General features: G+C 34.7%; 2 protein-coding genes across 8 annotated transcripts in view; one reads left to right on the plus strand and one right to left on the minus strand.

The window, feature by feature from the left end:
* The window catches only part of SLC4A7 (solute carrier family 4 member 7), a 110,069-nt gene that overhangs the window by 16,862 nt on the left and 77,043 nt on the right, over positions 1-16,164 (plus strand). The gene's annotated exons all lie outside the window — the stretch shown is intronic.
* Positions 6,794-16,164, minus strand: part of LOC112668649 (translation initiation factor IF-2-like) — an 89,263-nt gene continuing 79,892 nt past the window's right edge. The window contains exon 3 of one of the 2 annotated variants that reach the window (XM_049100038.1): positions 6,794-7,244. The gene's annotated coding sequence lies outside the window, so the exon portion shown is untranslated. The remainder of the gene's footprint in view (positions 7,245-16,164) is intronic. The other variant, XM_049100036.1, reaches the window with a different exon arrangement.

Consider the following 16,164-nt stretch of genomic DNA (forward strand, 5'->3'; position numbering starts at 1 on the left):
AAAGGAGAGAGTCTTTGTCACCAGTTTTCTACATTGTTGTCTTGCTAGGGTGATCTTGGTATCAATGATTATGTTTTCCTTTTTGAAGTCCATTGCTCTCAGGATGAATCTAAAACTTATCTACATATAAATACAGTGATCTGAAGGGGCACTTGCACCCCAATGTTTACAGCAGCAATGTCCACAATAGCCAAACTATGGAAAGAGCCCAGATGTCCATCAATAGATGAATGGATAAAGAGGAGGTGGTATATGTATACACACACACACACACACACACACACACACACAATGGAATACTATTCAGCCATAAAAATATGAAATCTTGCAATTTGCAACCATGTGGATGGAACTAGAGGGTATTATTCTAAGCAAAATAAATCAGAGAAAGACAGTTATGATTTTACTCATGCTTATATGTGGAATTTAAGTGACAAAACAGGATCATGGGGGAGGAGAGGGAAAAGTAAAATAAGATGAAGTCAGAGAAGGAGACAAACCATAAGAGATTCTTAATCATAGGAAACAAAGTGAGGGTTGCTGGAGGGGAGAGGGGTGAGGGGTTGGGTTAACTGGGTGATGGGCATTAAGGAGGGCACATGATGTAATGAGTACTGGGTGTTGTATGCAAATGATGAATCACTAAATTCTACCTCTGGAACTAATAATACACTATATGTTAATTGAATTTAAATAAAAAAATAATGGACAGAAAATTAAAAAAATAAAACTTAACCTATATCCTTAAAGGTCTGGCCTCTTTCCCTTTCTCTACCTTTTTTTGTCTTAACTGCTCTTTCCTCTTTTCTTCATTTCAACCATAGTCATATTTTTTAAGTTATTTGAACATACTGGAATTTCTCATCTCTGGGTCTGGGCATATGATATCCTTACTCTTAGCACAGTGCCTGGCACATAGTAGGCATTTGACAAATATCTGTTAGACGATTAAATGAATAAAGGAACAAATGAAAGTATATTGCAGAATAAGAAATATTTGAAATATGTATAGATATCTAAATGATTTAGGTAGTGAAAAGATAGACTTAAAATCTTATATTCAAATGAAGAATTTGTTGATCATGCAAGGGCAACTTGGATATTTGTCATATGATACTATATTCTCAGTAAGATGCAAATATGTATGAAATGATGGAAAATCCTTTCCATTGAACAGGCCTTTGGTATAAAGATTGGTGCTCAATTTCCTTAGATTCAAGTTTGAATACTATTTCCTGGCTATGTTATTGATTGCTTACTTTGTCTCCTAGAATTCATAAGGAAGGGGCTTCAATGAGTTTGAAACCATTATCACAATTGGAAATGCAAGTGACAGTATGTATCTTACCTATACTGGAACCAATTTTTTTTTTTAACCTTTCAAAATATCCATGTTTTCAAGTGAAGGAAAAAAAAAAAAAAGAAAAAGCCATATGTGACTTGTATCAAACCTGTCTAGCAAGGAGTATTTCATTTTTACTGCTAAGAATCTTGTATACAAAAAAAAAAAAAAAAGATTCTTGTATACATACAGAGGTAATAAAATTCTCTGTAAAGAAAATTATATCTCTAGGATGTTTGAGTGGCTTAGTTGATTACGTGTGCAACTCTTGATTTTGACTCGGGTTGTGATCTCAGGGTTGGGAGATTGAGTCCCACATTGGGCTCAGCTCTGGGCATGGAGCCTACTTATGATTTTCTCTCTCCCTCTCCTCTCCTCCCCTCCCCACCCCATGCATGTGCATGCACACTCTCTTTCTCAAAAAACAAAACAAAACAAAAAAGACGTTATATCTCCAAGGACCTTGAAATTAGTTGGGAAACCGTGATGAGTATGTAAAGAATAAATTCAGTTTCACTTAAATATGAAATGTGAAATTAACATAGCATAATCAGTAAAGATGATTATGTAGTAGTATGGTACTTACACCTAACATTTAGTTGTTTTGTGCCAGGAACTTGTCTAAGCTCATTACCTTCATTATCTTGTTAAATTTTTATACTTTATCAGTTTTGATACTGTTATTGTCCATATTTTACAGATGAGAACACTGAGATCCAGTGAGATTAGGTAATTTGCCCAAATTTGCCTAGTAAATTGTAGACCTGGGATTTGAATTCAGGCAATTTGACTCTAGAATCTGTACTCATTAAAGTAATGTTTTACCTTTAGCCAAAGTAAACTTGTTGACAGATCACATTTTATATATATATATGTGTGTGTGTGTGTGTGTGTGTGTGTGTGTAGAGGCACTATTTTCAGTAGTATTTAGTGTTAATTTTACGCTAATGTAATTTATGGAGATAATCTACTGGACTAAGTCATTAATTAGAAGCTGTTTTAATTAATAAAATTCTAGGCAGTTTTTCATTATTTAAACATGGTTTTGTTTTCTGAGCCCTACTTTATTTTTTTCCTTAGCCACTTATTTTAAGGTTGCTGTTTATTTTCCAAATATGCTAACCATTGCAATGTGCACTTTGTCTTCCAAAGATTTTGTTTCTCATTTGTTGTAGTTTCTTCTTTTTAATTTTAAGATTTATTTATTTTAGAGAGCACGTGTGAGCAAAGGGGAGGAGCCAAGGGAGAGGGAGGATGAAAGAGAGAGAGAGAGAGAGAGAGAGAGAGAGAGAATCTCTAGTTGACTTCCTGCTGAGCTTGGAGCCTGACATGGGGCTGGATCCCAAGACCCTGAGATCACAACCTGAGCAGAAACCAAGAGTCTGGACACCTAACTGAATGAGCCACCCAGGTGCCCCTGTAGTTTCTTCTTTCTCTTTGTACTTGTCAGCTTATCCTTTAAAAAATTGCTTTACTTTCATATTAGTGAACATTAGGAGAGAGAGAAGAGAGAGAGACCCAAACCCAGTTTTTGATCTGTGATGTTCCTGGATGACCTCAAGTCATTTTTATTTACTTCTCTACCTTCTTTAAGCATAGAGTTACTCTTGGAAGGAACTTTTATTTTTAGTCCCATAAAATGTATCTCCTATTAGAGAACAGATATGGAAAATATTGGGAGAATGTGAAATAAAATGTCTGACCATAGTGTTTGTTTGAATTCAATTGAATTAGTTGCTTAACGTATGTAAAGTTAGATGATATGCTTTTGAATTTGAGGATAATTGCTTGATGTAATAATTGTATTTAAATTTGGGTCATTTAAAAGATAAATATTACTTGAATCTTTAAAAAAAGAACTAGTGTCTGAGTAAATAACAACCACCACTTACTGTAATTGATAAAGATCTGCCAGTTTATCTGCATAATAATTTGGCAACATTTTTTTTAAATGTTAAGTTTTTAAACTATTGCTCTTTATAATGGAACTTTTACTTTGGTAAGTAAAAGCAAGTAGAATTGTATTGAGTATTCCAGGCAGGGTCCTTTTGGTTGCCTGGGATCAGAAATATATTTAAACTTGTTATAGTTAAAGAGGGCTTTATTGTAAGTATATAGAGTTTTTGCTGGGATCCAGGAAAAGCTGAACACATTCTTCAGAAAGAGAAGAGGTGGCTTCAGAGTGCAGCTCCCTCTCTGCCTCTTCCTCACTTCCCACGTGTGGCTGCTTTGTGAGGTGCTGTTTGCCACTTGAAGTCACTCCTATCATTGTATGCATCTGCTTCAGTCTCCCCTAATTTTTGCTGTCAAGCTGATACTCTAGTCTTGATCCTCCTAAGCAGGGTTAAGACTAAGAATTTTAATTTAATTGATTAACCAAATAACTGCCTTGTGGTGAAATACATACATACAGGGACAAGTTATGATGATTTTCTAGTATATTCAGTTGATCCAAAGGAGTTAACGTAGAGGTGGTCTGTATTTCAAAAACTACTTTGAAATGTGAAGGTTTAGGCAAATAAGTCAGGCCTGAGGGGCTTGTTTTGTAATATTTTGAAAGTATACATATGTAAAAAGATTTTCATCCCACCTTTATTTTTTTAAGGCTTAGTCAATTAAATACTTTTTTTTTTAAGTATTATATTGAAACTATAGTAAGGATACACTGAGAACTGGTAGCTTTCAGTAAAACTCTTAACCTTAAATGCAAGTTCAAGATCCATTTCTGCCTGTAGAGTTCATTGCTAAATGTCATTTTTATAAAAGGACAAGGGCTTTACCAGGTATCTGGGCGTGCATGCTGACTTTTGAGGAAGAACCTGTAGATTTTGTTGGTTTGTTTTGTAGAATCTTAAATTGCTAAAAATAAATAGTAGCTCCCAATTATTTCTAAAACCAGTGGCTCCTCAATGGGTTTATGTGTTGGGATGTGTTTTTGCCTCTTAAGGGACATTTGGCATTCCTGGAGACTTTTTGTTTGTCACAACTGGGGAGAGGGGATTTATGCGCTATGGCATCTAGGAGGTAGAGGCCAGATATGCTACTAAACGTCCTACAAAGTACAGGACCTCCTCCTACAATGAAGAAGTGTCCAGCCCCAAATGTCAGGGGTGCCCAAGTTGAGAAACTGTTATATAGAATCAAGGATCATAGAGCAAAAAGGCCAAAAGGTTAAAAAGAGAGAAGATTTTGTAGTTAGAGAAATTACTCCTGCACTGATTCTGAATGCTTTAGAGGAAGTGTGAGAGAAGGAGTCATTTCTACTGAAAGCCTATGTTTAAATATATCTGAGTTTACTATGTAATCTATATTTTAACTTTGGTAATTTGGCTGTATTTAAACTAGTTTTTGGAACACCTGCACACCAATGTTTATAGCAGCAATGTCCACAATAGCCAAACTGTGGAAGGAGCCTCGGTGTCCATCGAAAGATGACTGGATAAAGAAGATCTGGTCTATGTATACAATGGAATATTACTCAGCCATTAAAAATGACAAATATCCACCATTTGCTTCGACGTGGAGCGACCTGGAGGGTATTATGCTGAGTGAAATAAGTCAATCGGAAAAGGACAAACATTATATGGTCTCATTCATTTGGGGAATATAAAATTTAGTGAACGGGAATAAAGGGAAAGGAGAGAAAATGAGTGAAAATATCAGTGAGGGTGACAAAACATGAGAGACACCTAACTCTGGGAAATGAACAAGGGGTAGTGGAAGGGGAAGTGGGCGAGGGGTTGGGGTGACTGGGTGATGGGCACTGAGTGGGGCACTTGGCGGGATGAGCACTGGGTGTTATGCTGTATGTTGGCAAATTGAACTCCAATAAAAAAATAAAAAATAAAAAAAATAAAACTGTTATACTTGATAGTTTTTTAATTCTTACCATTCAGAATATTTTTTAATTTCTTGGATAAATTTTCCTAACAGTAGTCTAAGGTTAGACCTATAAAAATGAAAAATTCTTTGTAATTAACATTTAGGAGTACTATAAATATATTCTAAGTGCAAATATAAATTGAACTAGGTCTCCTTTGTCTTTAGCATTTAAATGTGAAGTATTAATTTTAAGAAAAAAGATACTTTTCCAAGAACGGTTAATACTTTTTATGATGATGCTTTTTTTCCTGAAAAGTTTTTTTTTTTTTTTTAAGATTTACTTAAATAATCTCAGCACCCAACATGGGGCTCAAACTCATGTCCCCAAGATAATGAGTCACATGCTCCACCACCTGGGCCAGCCAGGTGCCCCTGGAAAGTTTCTGATAACAGTTTTTACCTTATAGTAAGCTGTATTTTGTGAACTAGATTCTTCAGCTGTTTAATTCTTATGAAATGATAGATATACCTCAAAATATATATATATATATATATATATATATATATTTTTGGTAAAGATTTTATTTATTCATGAGAGACACAGAGAGAGAGAGGCGGAGACATTAGGTAGAGGGAGAAGCAGTCTCCATGAAGGGAGCCTGATGTGGGACTCGATCCCAGGACCCCAGATCATGACCTGAGCCCAAGGCAGAAACTCAACCACTGAGCCACCCAGGTGCCTTAAAAATATGTTAAAAACAGGGATCCCTGGGTGGCACAGCGGTTTGGCGCCTGCCTTTGGCCCAGGGCGCGATCCTGGAGATCCGGGATCGAATCCCACTTCGGGCTCCCGGTGCATGGAGCCTGCTTCTCCCTCTGCCTATGTCTCTGCCTCTCTCTCTCTCTCTCTGTGTGTGACTATCATAAATAAATAAAAATTAAAAAAATATGTTAAAAACAAAATTTCTGAAATGCTATAGGTATTTAAAACAATTTAAAAAATGACTGTAAATCTACTTCAATGTAACCCAGTGGTTATTCAGTGGTATGCATAACATGCCCACCTGCAAAATATAGTTGTTATTTCCTAAATATTCTAACATATAAGTGGAATATTTATTCAATAATTCTTTCCTTCTGACCTAAATTAAACTAATGATCCAGGTGTCTTAAAGCAGCTCCAAGGGAAGTTTTTCCAGTTTAGAACATCAATTTAGAGTGGTTCTCCCTGTTATCTTTAGACATTCTGCATGTCTAATAATCACCACCAGATGGCGATCTTATACGTTGGTGAAGACTGATAACTTGTTGAAAAATGAATTGGTTGTACACATTAACCAACGTGAACTCAGCAGTAATATTTAGCAATGGTCAAAGGTGTGGATTGGCTATGCATCTCTCTCAAACATGGGACCTGTTTTCATTTGCTTTACAGAGGTTTTTCTTTTCTTGGCTCTTTGCTTCAAATTTTTCTGTGGAAACTGAAAATAATATTTCCGTAAATTTATTATAATATTGATGCTGATTTATTATTGTGTTAAGTTTTTTGCCTTTGATGGTGGCTATTTTATGGCTGTTACCAAATTTCTAATAGATTTAAAGTAGTATTTTAAAATAAGTAGGTGAATATTTTGTGACTGAGTTTTAATAAATAATGTTACCTTTTCCTCTGATACCATAAAAGCTAGTAATGACCACAATGTATGTCCATATGTAGTAAGAAAGAAATGCAGCTAAATTCCTGTCCATCGTTGTTAAAGGAGATTGTTCTTCTCATAGCTCTATTTTTTTTTTTTAAGAGTTTAGGAAAATATGAGAATGTGGCAATTTTAAATTAAAGAATTTAAAACATGTTTTCTCTTAAGAAAAAAACATTACCCCTCCCCCATTTCTGATCAGATAAAGAAACTTCACTGGGTCCTTTGCTGTATGTCAGCAGCATTATCTACATCATTAGCGATTACCCCTGTATTGTGTTCCTCTGTAGTAGTCCTGCCCCATCAGCAGTTTCACTTCCTGGGATGGAGGTCCAGAAGCAGATGCTCCTCCTTCTGACTCTTCTCAGAACATCAGTAGTAGCCTAACACATATCACAAGGCCTGCGTCATGAACCTCACTTCATCTTACCACGTAGGCATTATCTCACATTATCCCGAGAAGAAGGGTGAGTACAGTGCATAAGATTTTGAGAGAAAGACTACATTCACATAACTTATAACAGTATATTGTTATAATTGTTTTATTTTGAGCTATTGTTAGTCTCTTACTGTGGCTAATTTATAAATTAAACTTTTATAGTAGTTATACATGTATAGGAAAAGCATAGTATATATCGGACTTGGCACTATCTGTGGTTTCAGGCATCTGCTGGGGGATTTGGAATGCATCCGCTGCTGATAAGGTGGGGGAACTGCTGTATTGAAAAAATGACTTCACATCTATAAAGGGAACTTAAGCCGATATTATGTGTTTTTAAAACCACTTTGATTCCTGTACAGTTCTCCATCAAGCTTAAATTTCTAGATTTTTTTCCCCCTTGGGCCAGTTGAATTTCACGATTAGAATTTTGTTTTAATTTCATTCTTTTCCCTGAATTTATATAAGAGAAATTAAAAAAAAATCAGTATATGTGATTATATACTTTTCTGACCATGAAGCTGAGAAAATGTTTTCTTTTGCACTGTTAGTACAAATTCATTTTAGTTTTTATTTTTTTAAAGTTTTTATTTAAATCCCAGTTAACATACAGTGCAATATTAGTTTCAGGTGTACAATATACTGATTTTCCATTTCCATACAATACCCAGATCTTACCACATCAGCTGTACTCCTTAATCCCTATCACCTATTTCACCTGTCCCCCACCCACCTCCCCTCTGATAACCATCACAAATGAGCAAAGGGAAAAAAAAGAGAGGGGGCAAACCAAGGAATAGACTCTTAACTACAAATTCATTTTGTATTTGTGGGAATGTGTTAAGGAAAATTTTGAACCATATTCTGGCCTCATAAAATGCACTTTGAAAATGTTACTTGCCTTCCTATCAAAGTTGTATCTATTAAAACATGAATTGGTTACAGTTTTTTTTTTCTTATGATTTTATTTATTTATTTGAGAGAGAGAGAGAGAGTGGGTTAGAGGAAGAGGGAGAGAGAATCTGAAGCAGACTTCCCACTGAGCACAGAGCCTGTCATGGGGCTGGATCCCACAACCAGGAGGTTATGATCTAAGCCGAAACCAAGAATTGGACACTTAACTGATTGAGCCACCCAGGTGCCCTGGAATTGATCACAGTTATGTTGAATTGATTAAAATGATAATTTTTCACTCTGACTTTTTAATGATTATCTTTGATATAATTAGGTCCTTAACATCTTTAGAGAAGCATGATCTTTGTTGAAACAGACCAACCAATATACCATCCTCCTGTACTTTATGTTCATAGAAACATTTGCTTATAAATATGTTTTATCCTTTGTAAAACATAAAAATGTGATTATATTAAACATAATTCTACAATTTGCTTTTCTTTTAATAATATTTACTGATAATCTTTTGAGTGGGACCTCCTGGTTCTGTCTCATTCTTTGTGTCTCAGTAATATTAATAGTAATTAGCTGTTTCCTTCTATTTACTTTCAGGTTGTTTTCTGTTTTTGCCAGTTTGAATAGTAAGCATGTTTGATCTTATGTTTATATTTTGATGCTTTAATTTCTGTGTAGATACTCAGAAGTGATATTGCTTCACAAAGAATATTTTTAAAGATGAAAAAAATGGATCTTGCTAGCTTATGCTCCAAAAAGTTCTGAGAAATTTATATTCCCATTGGGAATTATGAGAGTGTCTATGTCTCCCTTCCTTTATCAATTTAGATGTTAATTTTTTTTTTCTTTTTGCTAATCTGATGAGTAAAATTTGCTGAACCTCAACTGAGAGTGTCTATCCTTTATGGTTATTGGTCATGTGTATTTTCTCTTAAGGGAATTACTTGGTTCATATTTTTTGTCCATTTTTCTATTTTTTCTTTACTTTTTAAATCCAGAAGTTTCTTATATTAGAGATATTTAATGCTATGTCTGTCATTCTGCTAATATTTCCTATGTACTACCTTGTCTCTTTATGATTTTTTTTTTGCTTTAGAGAAATAGAGTAAAATAAATCTGTATCAGTCTATTTCTTTACGGTTTCTAGATTTCTCATCTTGACTAAGAGTATATCTCCACTCCAGTAATATAAAATATCATTTAAAATTTTAAGTATTACCCTTCTAACTATCTTTATCTAGAACTTATTTTTACCTATGGTTTGATAAAGACAACTTTGTTTCATCAAATTGGAAAACCAAAGAAGTCTTTTCATTTCATAAATGAGTTACTTCTAGTTCCTTGACTCTATTTTGTCTTATAAAATATTTAATTATTGTTTCTGTGTTGGTACCACACTTTTTTGCTTATCATAGTTTTATAGTATATTGGAATGTTTGTTAGGCAAAGTGTCCCCAAACTCCCCCTTTTTCATGATTTTATTGGAAATAGATTATCTTAGAGATAATAGAATTTTATGATTTCTGTAAAGACTGAAATCTTCAGTATTTTGCATTTTAGTATGTTTGCTTTTTATCTGGTCAGTAATTTATTGTTTTTAAGCAGGTTCTTTGTTTTCATTATATTTAAGTTATATTGAAAGAGATCTACTTGACTGTAATATTTGAGAGAGTTTTTTGAGCAGCAGGGGTTTAGTGACATTTTCTAATGGTCCAATCATAAATCTTGATTCTGAACTAGATAGTTGTGTTTAAGTAATCCTAGTAACTCCAAATGCTTTTTTAACATGGATTTAAAAATTTTAGGATTAAATGGAGGACACAGCTTACTTAGAAGGCTTCATTATAAATATAGAACAGAATGTAATTGCTATCAGGCTTGAAATAAAAATAAAAATCTAATTAAAAACTTAGATATGGAAGGGAGACTGTAAATGAGAAACGTGTGTGTGTGTGTATCAGATAATGTGTGGAAAATCTTTATTTTACTTTTTGTAAAGTAAGTAGATAGTACCTAAAATGATATATTACTTAAAATTATGATGGCAACTTTAGCTACTGAGGACAGTTATAAGACAAAAACAAAGTAGTTCTGTCTGGTGAGTAGACATGGTATGCGTATGGGTGGAGTGCTTATTCAGGGAGACTTGTGTAAGTCTTGATTTCTTCTACCATGTACAGGTTAATTTAATAATTTACTTCCAAATGAAGTTTGCATGTAGTGATACAGGAAAATCTTTAGGATATATATATTTTAAAGTTAATTTATTTGAGAGAGAGCAGAAGCAGGGGGAGAGGGAGAAGCAGAAGCACGCCACTGTGCAGGAAGCCCATTTCTGGGGTCCCATCACAGGACCCCAGGATTATGACCTGAGCTGAAGGCAGATGTTTAACCGACTGAGCTACCCAGGCACCCTAGGATATATTTTTAAATTGGAACAGAGCAAGTTATGTATTTAACAGTGAATTGTATGTGGCTACCTTTTTTGTAAGAATATGTATACTTCTATTTGCATTACAGAAATAGAGGCAAGGTTGAAAATAGAGCAGAGAGAACAGGGAATAAAGGAGACCGTTTTGATTCATGTAAATGTATGGCTAAATGAAATAAGCCAGCTATAGAATAACAAATATAGTATGCTCTGGCTTGTATCAGACTCATAGAAGCAGAGGGTAGAATGAATGGTTGCCAGGGGCTGTAGGTTGGAGGCAATGAGGGGGATGATGGTCAAAAGGTACAAAGTTTCAGTTACACAAGAAAATTAAGTCCAGGAGATATGTTATACAGACTAGTGCCTATGGCTAACAGTACTGTATTATATACTTAAATTATTTTGACAGACTAAGTCAGGTGTTCTTACCACACACACAATAATAATGGGTGGGAGGAAACTTTGGGAGATGATAGATACATCAGTAGCCTTGATGGTGGGTGATGGTTTTATGGGTGTGTATCCCCAAGCTCACCGAGTTGTATGTATGTACAACTTCCTGCATGTCAATCATACCACAATAGATTGCCTTAGAAATGAGGATTGCTGAAAAATCTTTAAAGAAATAGCCATATTTAAAATTTGGAGCTTCTATTCTGGGTTAATCTTTTTATTTTATCAAGATAGTGGTAGAATAAAACTTACTTTACCTTTCTACATAATCTGTAAATTTGATTTTTAAAGTTTGAGTATTGGTTTTAGTAGTGCCCAGGATACTGTCACAACAGATGACAGGTTGGAGAAATGGATCTTTTGTATTTTAAGAGGTAATTTTGTTTTGCAATTTGGGAAATTAAAAATTTGTGTGTACCTAATTCCTTCTTTTCCCCCCAGGGTCCTTTTAACTTTCCTTTCTGTCCCCTTCCCTTCCTTCCTTCCACCTAATCCCTATGCTCAGGGTTTTTATAATCCAGTGTGGGAGACCTATGGCTGACTAGGATATTAAGCTCTTAAATACTAGTGGGGAGGGCCAAGATTTTCTCCTGGAGGTAAATTTCAAGAGGTTATTGTAGGAATTGCTATTGAACCTAACTGCAGATGTTTTTCATTCTGGGTGTGATGTATTGAGAATATTTTAAATTGGTGACCAACGTATATCTTTTGTATTCGTTTTTTAAGAATTTATGTTTATTGGGCAGCCCAGGTGGCTCAGCGGTTTAGCGCTGCCTTCGGCCCAGGGGGGGCCCTGGGATCAAGTCCCACGTCGGGCTCCCTGCAAGGAGCCTGCTTCTCCCTCTGCCTGTGTCTCTCTCTCTCTCTGTGTGTCTCTCATGAATAAATAAAAATTAAAAAAATCTTAAAAAAAAGAATTTATGTTTATTTGCCAACTATAAATCATAAAAAGTTGGATATTATAAAAATGCAAAAAAATGCGATTAATTCTATGTTTTAGGGTAGCTGTTGATGTCATTGGGGTTTCTAATTCTTAGAGAAGTTTAATAAACTGGAAGCTTTAGTTTGAAGGCTATGGCATGTCTTTTGGGTGGTATCTATAGTTTCATATGGAGAAGTGGAAAATTAAAAAAAAAGTGTTCCTTCTGTTTGATATATTATTTCAGTTTTAAATTCTTTGTTATTTATCTGGTATATGTCATCAATGAATTTTACAGGATTAGCTGGTAGTAAGATTTCATTTTTGTGAAATAGATATTTCTATAAAAAATATTTATTTGCTTTGTTAAAATAAAGGCTTTGATGGTACCAGGGAGTAAATATGTTTATCCAAAGAGAATGTTTTTAGTTTAATTCAAATTATATTTATTTTTTAAAAAGATTTTTTAATTAATTCATTAATTAGAGGAACAGTGAATGGGGGGAAGGGTAGAGGGAGAGTGAGGAGGAGACTCTTTCCTGAGCAGGGAGCACAGGGCCCTGAGATCACAACCTGAGCCAAAGGAAGATACTTAACCAACTGAGCCATCCAGGCACCCTAAATTAAGATTACATTTTATATGAATTTGGTAGACATTTTATCTCGTTCATTCATGTTCAGTTAGAATTTTGTTTTAATCTATAGTTGGGGGATCCCTGGGTGGCGCAGCGGTTTGGCGCCTGCCTTTGGCCCAGGGCGTGATCCTGGAGACCTGGGATCGAATCCCACATCGGGCTCCCGGTGCATGGAGCCTGCTTCTCCCTCTGCCTGTGTCTCTGCCTCATTCTCTCTCTCTCTCTGTGACTATCACAAATAAATAAAAATTAAAAAAAAAAATCTATAGTTGGAATTTTTTTCTTAAATTTCTTTATACACTGTTGCAGTAGAGGGTAAAGTATGGACTGAGAAAGGCTAGGTTTGAATCCTAAACCTGCTACTTACTAGAGCTGTGACTTTGGAGAAGAAATTTTACCTCTGTGAGCTTTAGTTACAGTTGAGAGGATTAAATGAAATATCTGAAGGTGAAATATGCTATATATATCATGTGTTGTACAGTTTTGGCACATAATAGGTGCTCGTTAAGTATTTTTATTATTTTCTAGAAACCCAGAATGATAGAATGATACTTTAGTCTTCGTTAAAATGTTTTTTTAATAAACAGTATATCAAAACTAAAAAGAATAAAATCCACCCACAACTAGTAATTAAGCTCTGTGACCAATATGGGGCTTAAACTCACGACCCCGAGATCAAGAGTTGCATGCTCCAGTGACTGAGCCAGGTATGCAACCCTTCACCTTCAACTTTTTAATTCTGTATTTTAAACATAGAATGTTTTACAGTAGTTCTAAAAGTGCTACCCATGGACCTCTGGCAGTCCCTGAGATCAGGGGATCTCTAAGGTCAAAACTATTTTTATAGTGGTGGTAAGACATTATTTGCCTTTTCCATTGTTGTGGAATTTGTACTGATGGTGCAAAAGCAATGATGAGTAAAACTGCTCATCCCTTAGCTCAAAACAAGGCAGAGGCACCAAACAGCACTGGTAGGCATTCTCAGATTAAAAAGTGAAACAGATTTTCACTTAAGAATGTCCTTGATGAAAAAGAAAGAACTATTTAGAGTCTTTGAGTGTACATTGCTCTAATATTCTGAATGACAAAATAGGAAGTCTGCATGAAAACACTTCTGTTACATACTAAAGTACTAGTAATTGTCTGAAGTAAAAGAACTGGTGTGATTGCTTAAAACTAGCTGCCCCCCCCTTTTTTTTTTTTTGTTACTTGAAAATAACTGCAGACTAAACTCTGGTTATTCAGACTTGACTTTTGGCAGTTATTCCCTAAGAAAGAAATGAAGTGAACCTACCACTTCAAGAAAAACAACTGCTGGTATTTCTAGTATTTGTTACCAATGATAGTACCTCTAGCTTTCCTGATAGAACAAGAAATTTGGAAAACTTTTATCTGCCAGCCTGTCAGTTTCTCAGTGCTTGAATTTCTCTGATGAGGTTATTGCTGATATTAACAAATGCATTTTTTAAAATGTATAATGTGAAGTTTGGAAAAGTTCTAGTACCCAGTGAATGCATATTTTACAAATGGGTGAGAGAACCATATTAAGTGCACGGTAGACCAATGGATTTCAGTATACATGTATGAAAATAATCATTTGAAATGGTTTTAGATTCTACTTTGCAAAAACCTTTAAGAAATGACTGCTTTTTGGAGTGCCCAGCTGGCTCAGTAGGTAGGGCATGTGACTTTTGATTTCAAGGTTCTGAGCATAGAGCTTACTTAAATAAATAAAAATTAGAAAAAGATTACTTTTTGAATTTGGTGAAATATCAAAGAGGAATACCATAGTTACCTGAGAAGAGTATTAAAGCACACCTCTGTTTTCCAATAGAGTATTGTGTGGGCCTGGAATTTTTTATGTAATTCTACTTAAATAAATCATATCCTTGATTGGGGAAGCAGATATGAGAATCTAATTGTCCGTCCTCCATTAAGTTGGATATTAGAGATATGCAAAAATATAGAAGCCCTTTTTTCTCACTAAATTTTTTATTTTGGAAAAGGATTTTTTATTATTTTTTAAAGATTTTATTTATTCATTCATGAGAAACAGAGAGACGGAGAGGTAGAGACACAGGCAGAGGGAGAAGCAGGCTCCATTCAGGGAGCCTGATGTGGGACTCGATCCCAGGTCTCCAGGATCATGCTCTGGGCCGAAGGTGGCGCTAAACCGCTGAGCCACCCAGGCTGCCCTAGGATTTTTTATTAAAATGCAATTTATGTTAATGTGCAATGATTTTATTACTTTAAATTGAAATTAAATATTTTAAAGTTATCTCAATTTTACTTCCAGTATAGTAAATACAGATGTTAAACTTGTATAAACTAAGGTCCTCTGAAGTCTTCCATAGGTTTTAAAGAGTGTAAAGTGATCTAGAGTCTGGAGGAGTTCTTCTCATTTACTTTTTTCTATTTTGGCTGTTATCTATATGGATACTTAATTTTGGTAAAATAATTGTAAAGCATAATATGATTTGTTAATCTTATTATTATAGTTGTGATAAATTGATAGAAATATTAATGATAAAAAGGTAAAACTTTCTTCAGATGAAAACCTATTTGGATCTTCCTGAAATTAAGTGAAAGGGCTAGATTTAACCAGTTATGTTGTTGGCAGTTTATTCTCTAAGATCTATCTATCTACTTTCACACTCACTCTCATAGCCATCCCCATGTATCCTTAGAGTATGCTCTCTTTTGAACTAATGTTACAGAAAGGTTTCAGTTTAAAACTGGTTGCTACATTTCTCTTTTGGTATCTTAAATTATATTATGCTCCCAGTCTCTTTTGCTGTGACCCTGTATAAGTTGTCATTATTAGCTTGGAAGATTAGGTAACTTAGAAGACTGTGATTGGCTGTACCATAAAAGCAACTTAGGAGAGTTCATCTGTGCAAAGCACAGTGACCTAAATCAGATATGTACTCACTGTCCCTGGAATCTTCAAGGGGCTTAACTATATTACATTGTCAAAGACAAGGCATTTATATATTACCATGGAAAGATTTCGCCTGGAGAAGAAGTTACCTGTATGTACCTGGTTATGATCTTGTGTTTTATTTACAAACACATTTGAGTTTTTTAGTTTAATAGTGTAGCTTGAAGAAATGTCAGGCTTATTAGCACTGGCTTAGAATAGTATCATCCTCTATGTCCTTGGCTGTGGAAGTCATATGCTGAAAAGAGTAAATCCTGTGTAAAGTTAGCAGTGTTTGTAGCATTTATTATTCTATAAAATTAGTTTTTTGATCACTTAATATTATTTGAATGAGTCTTTTAAAAATTTTGTTTGGCCACGATATTGGGAAAGAAATCACTTTGTCTTAATGGTTAAGTATGTTTTGAATATAAATATTTGATAACGCTTTGTGGTTATAACTATAATTTATTGGAGGTGTTAACTTTTGAGCTGTAACCATATGTCTTATATAATGAAGAAATCAATTTGTGATAGAGATCATCTGATGCTATTTTAATAACAGATTTTATAAACCTCAAGTGTCCAAAAGGGATA

This window comes from Canis lupus, chromosome 23 (assembly GCF_003254725.2).
Source record: "Canis lupus dingo isolate Sandy chromosome 23, ASM325472v2, whole genome shotgun sequence".
In the NCBI taxonomy this organism is placed as follows: Eukaryota; Metazoa; Chordata; class Mammalia; order Carnivora; family Canidae; genus Canis; species Canis lupus.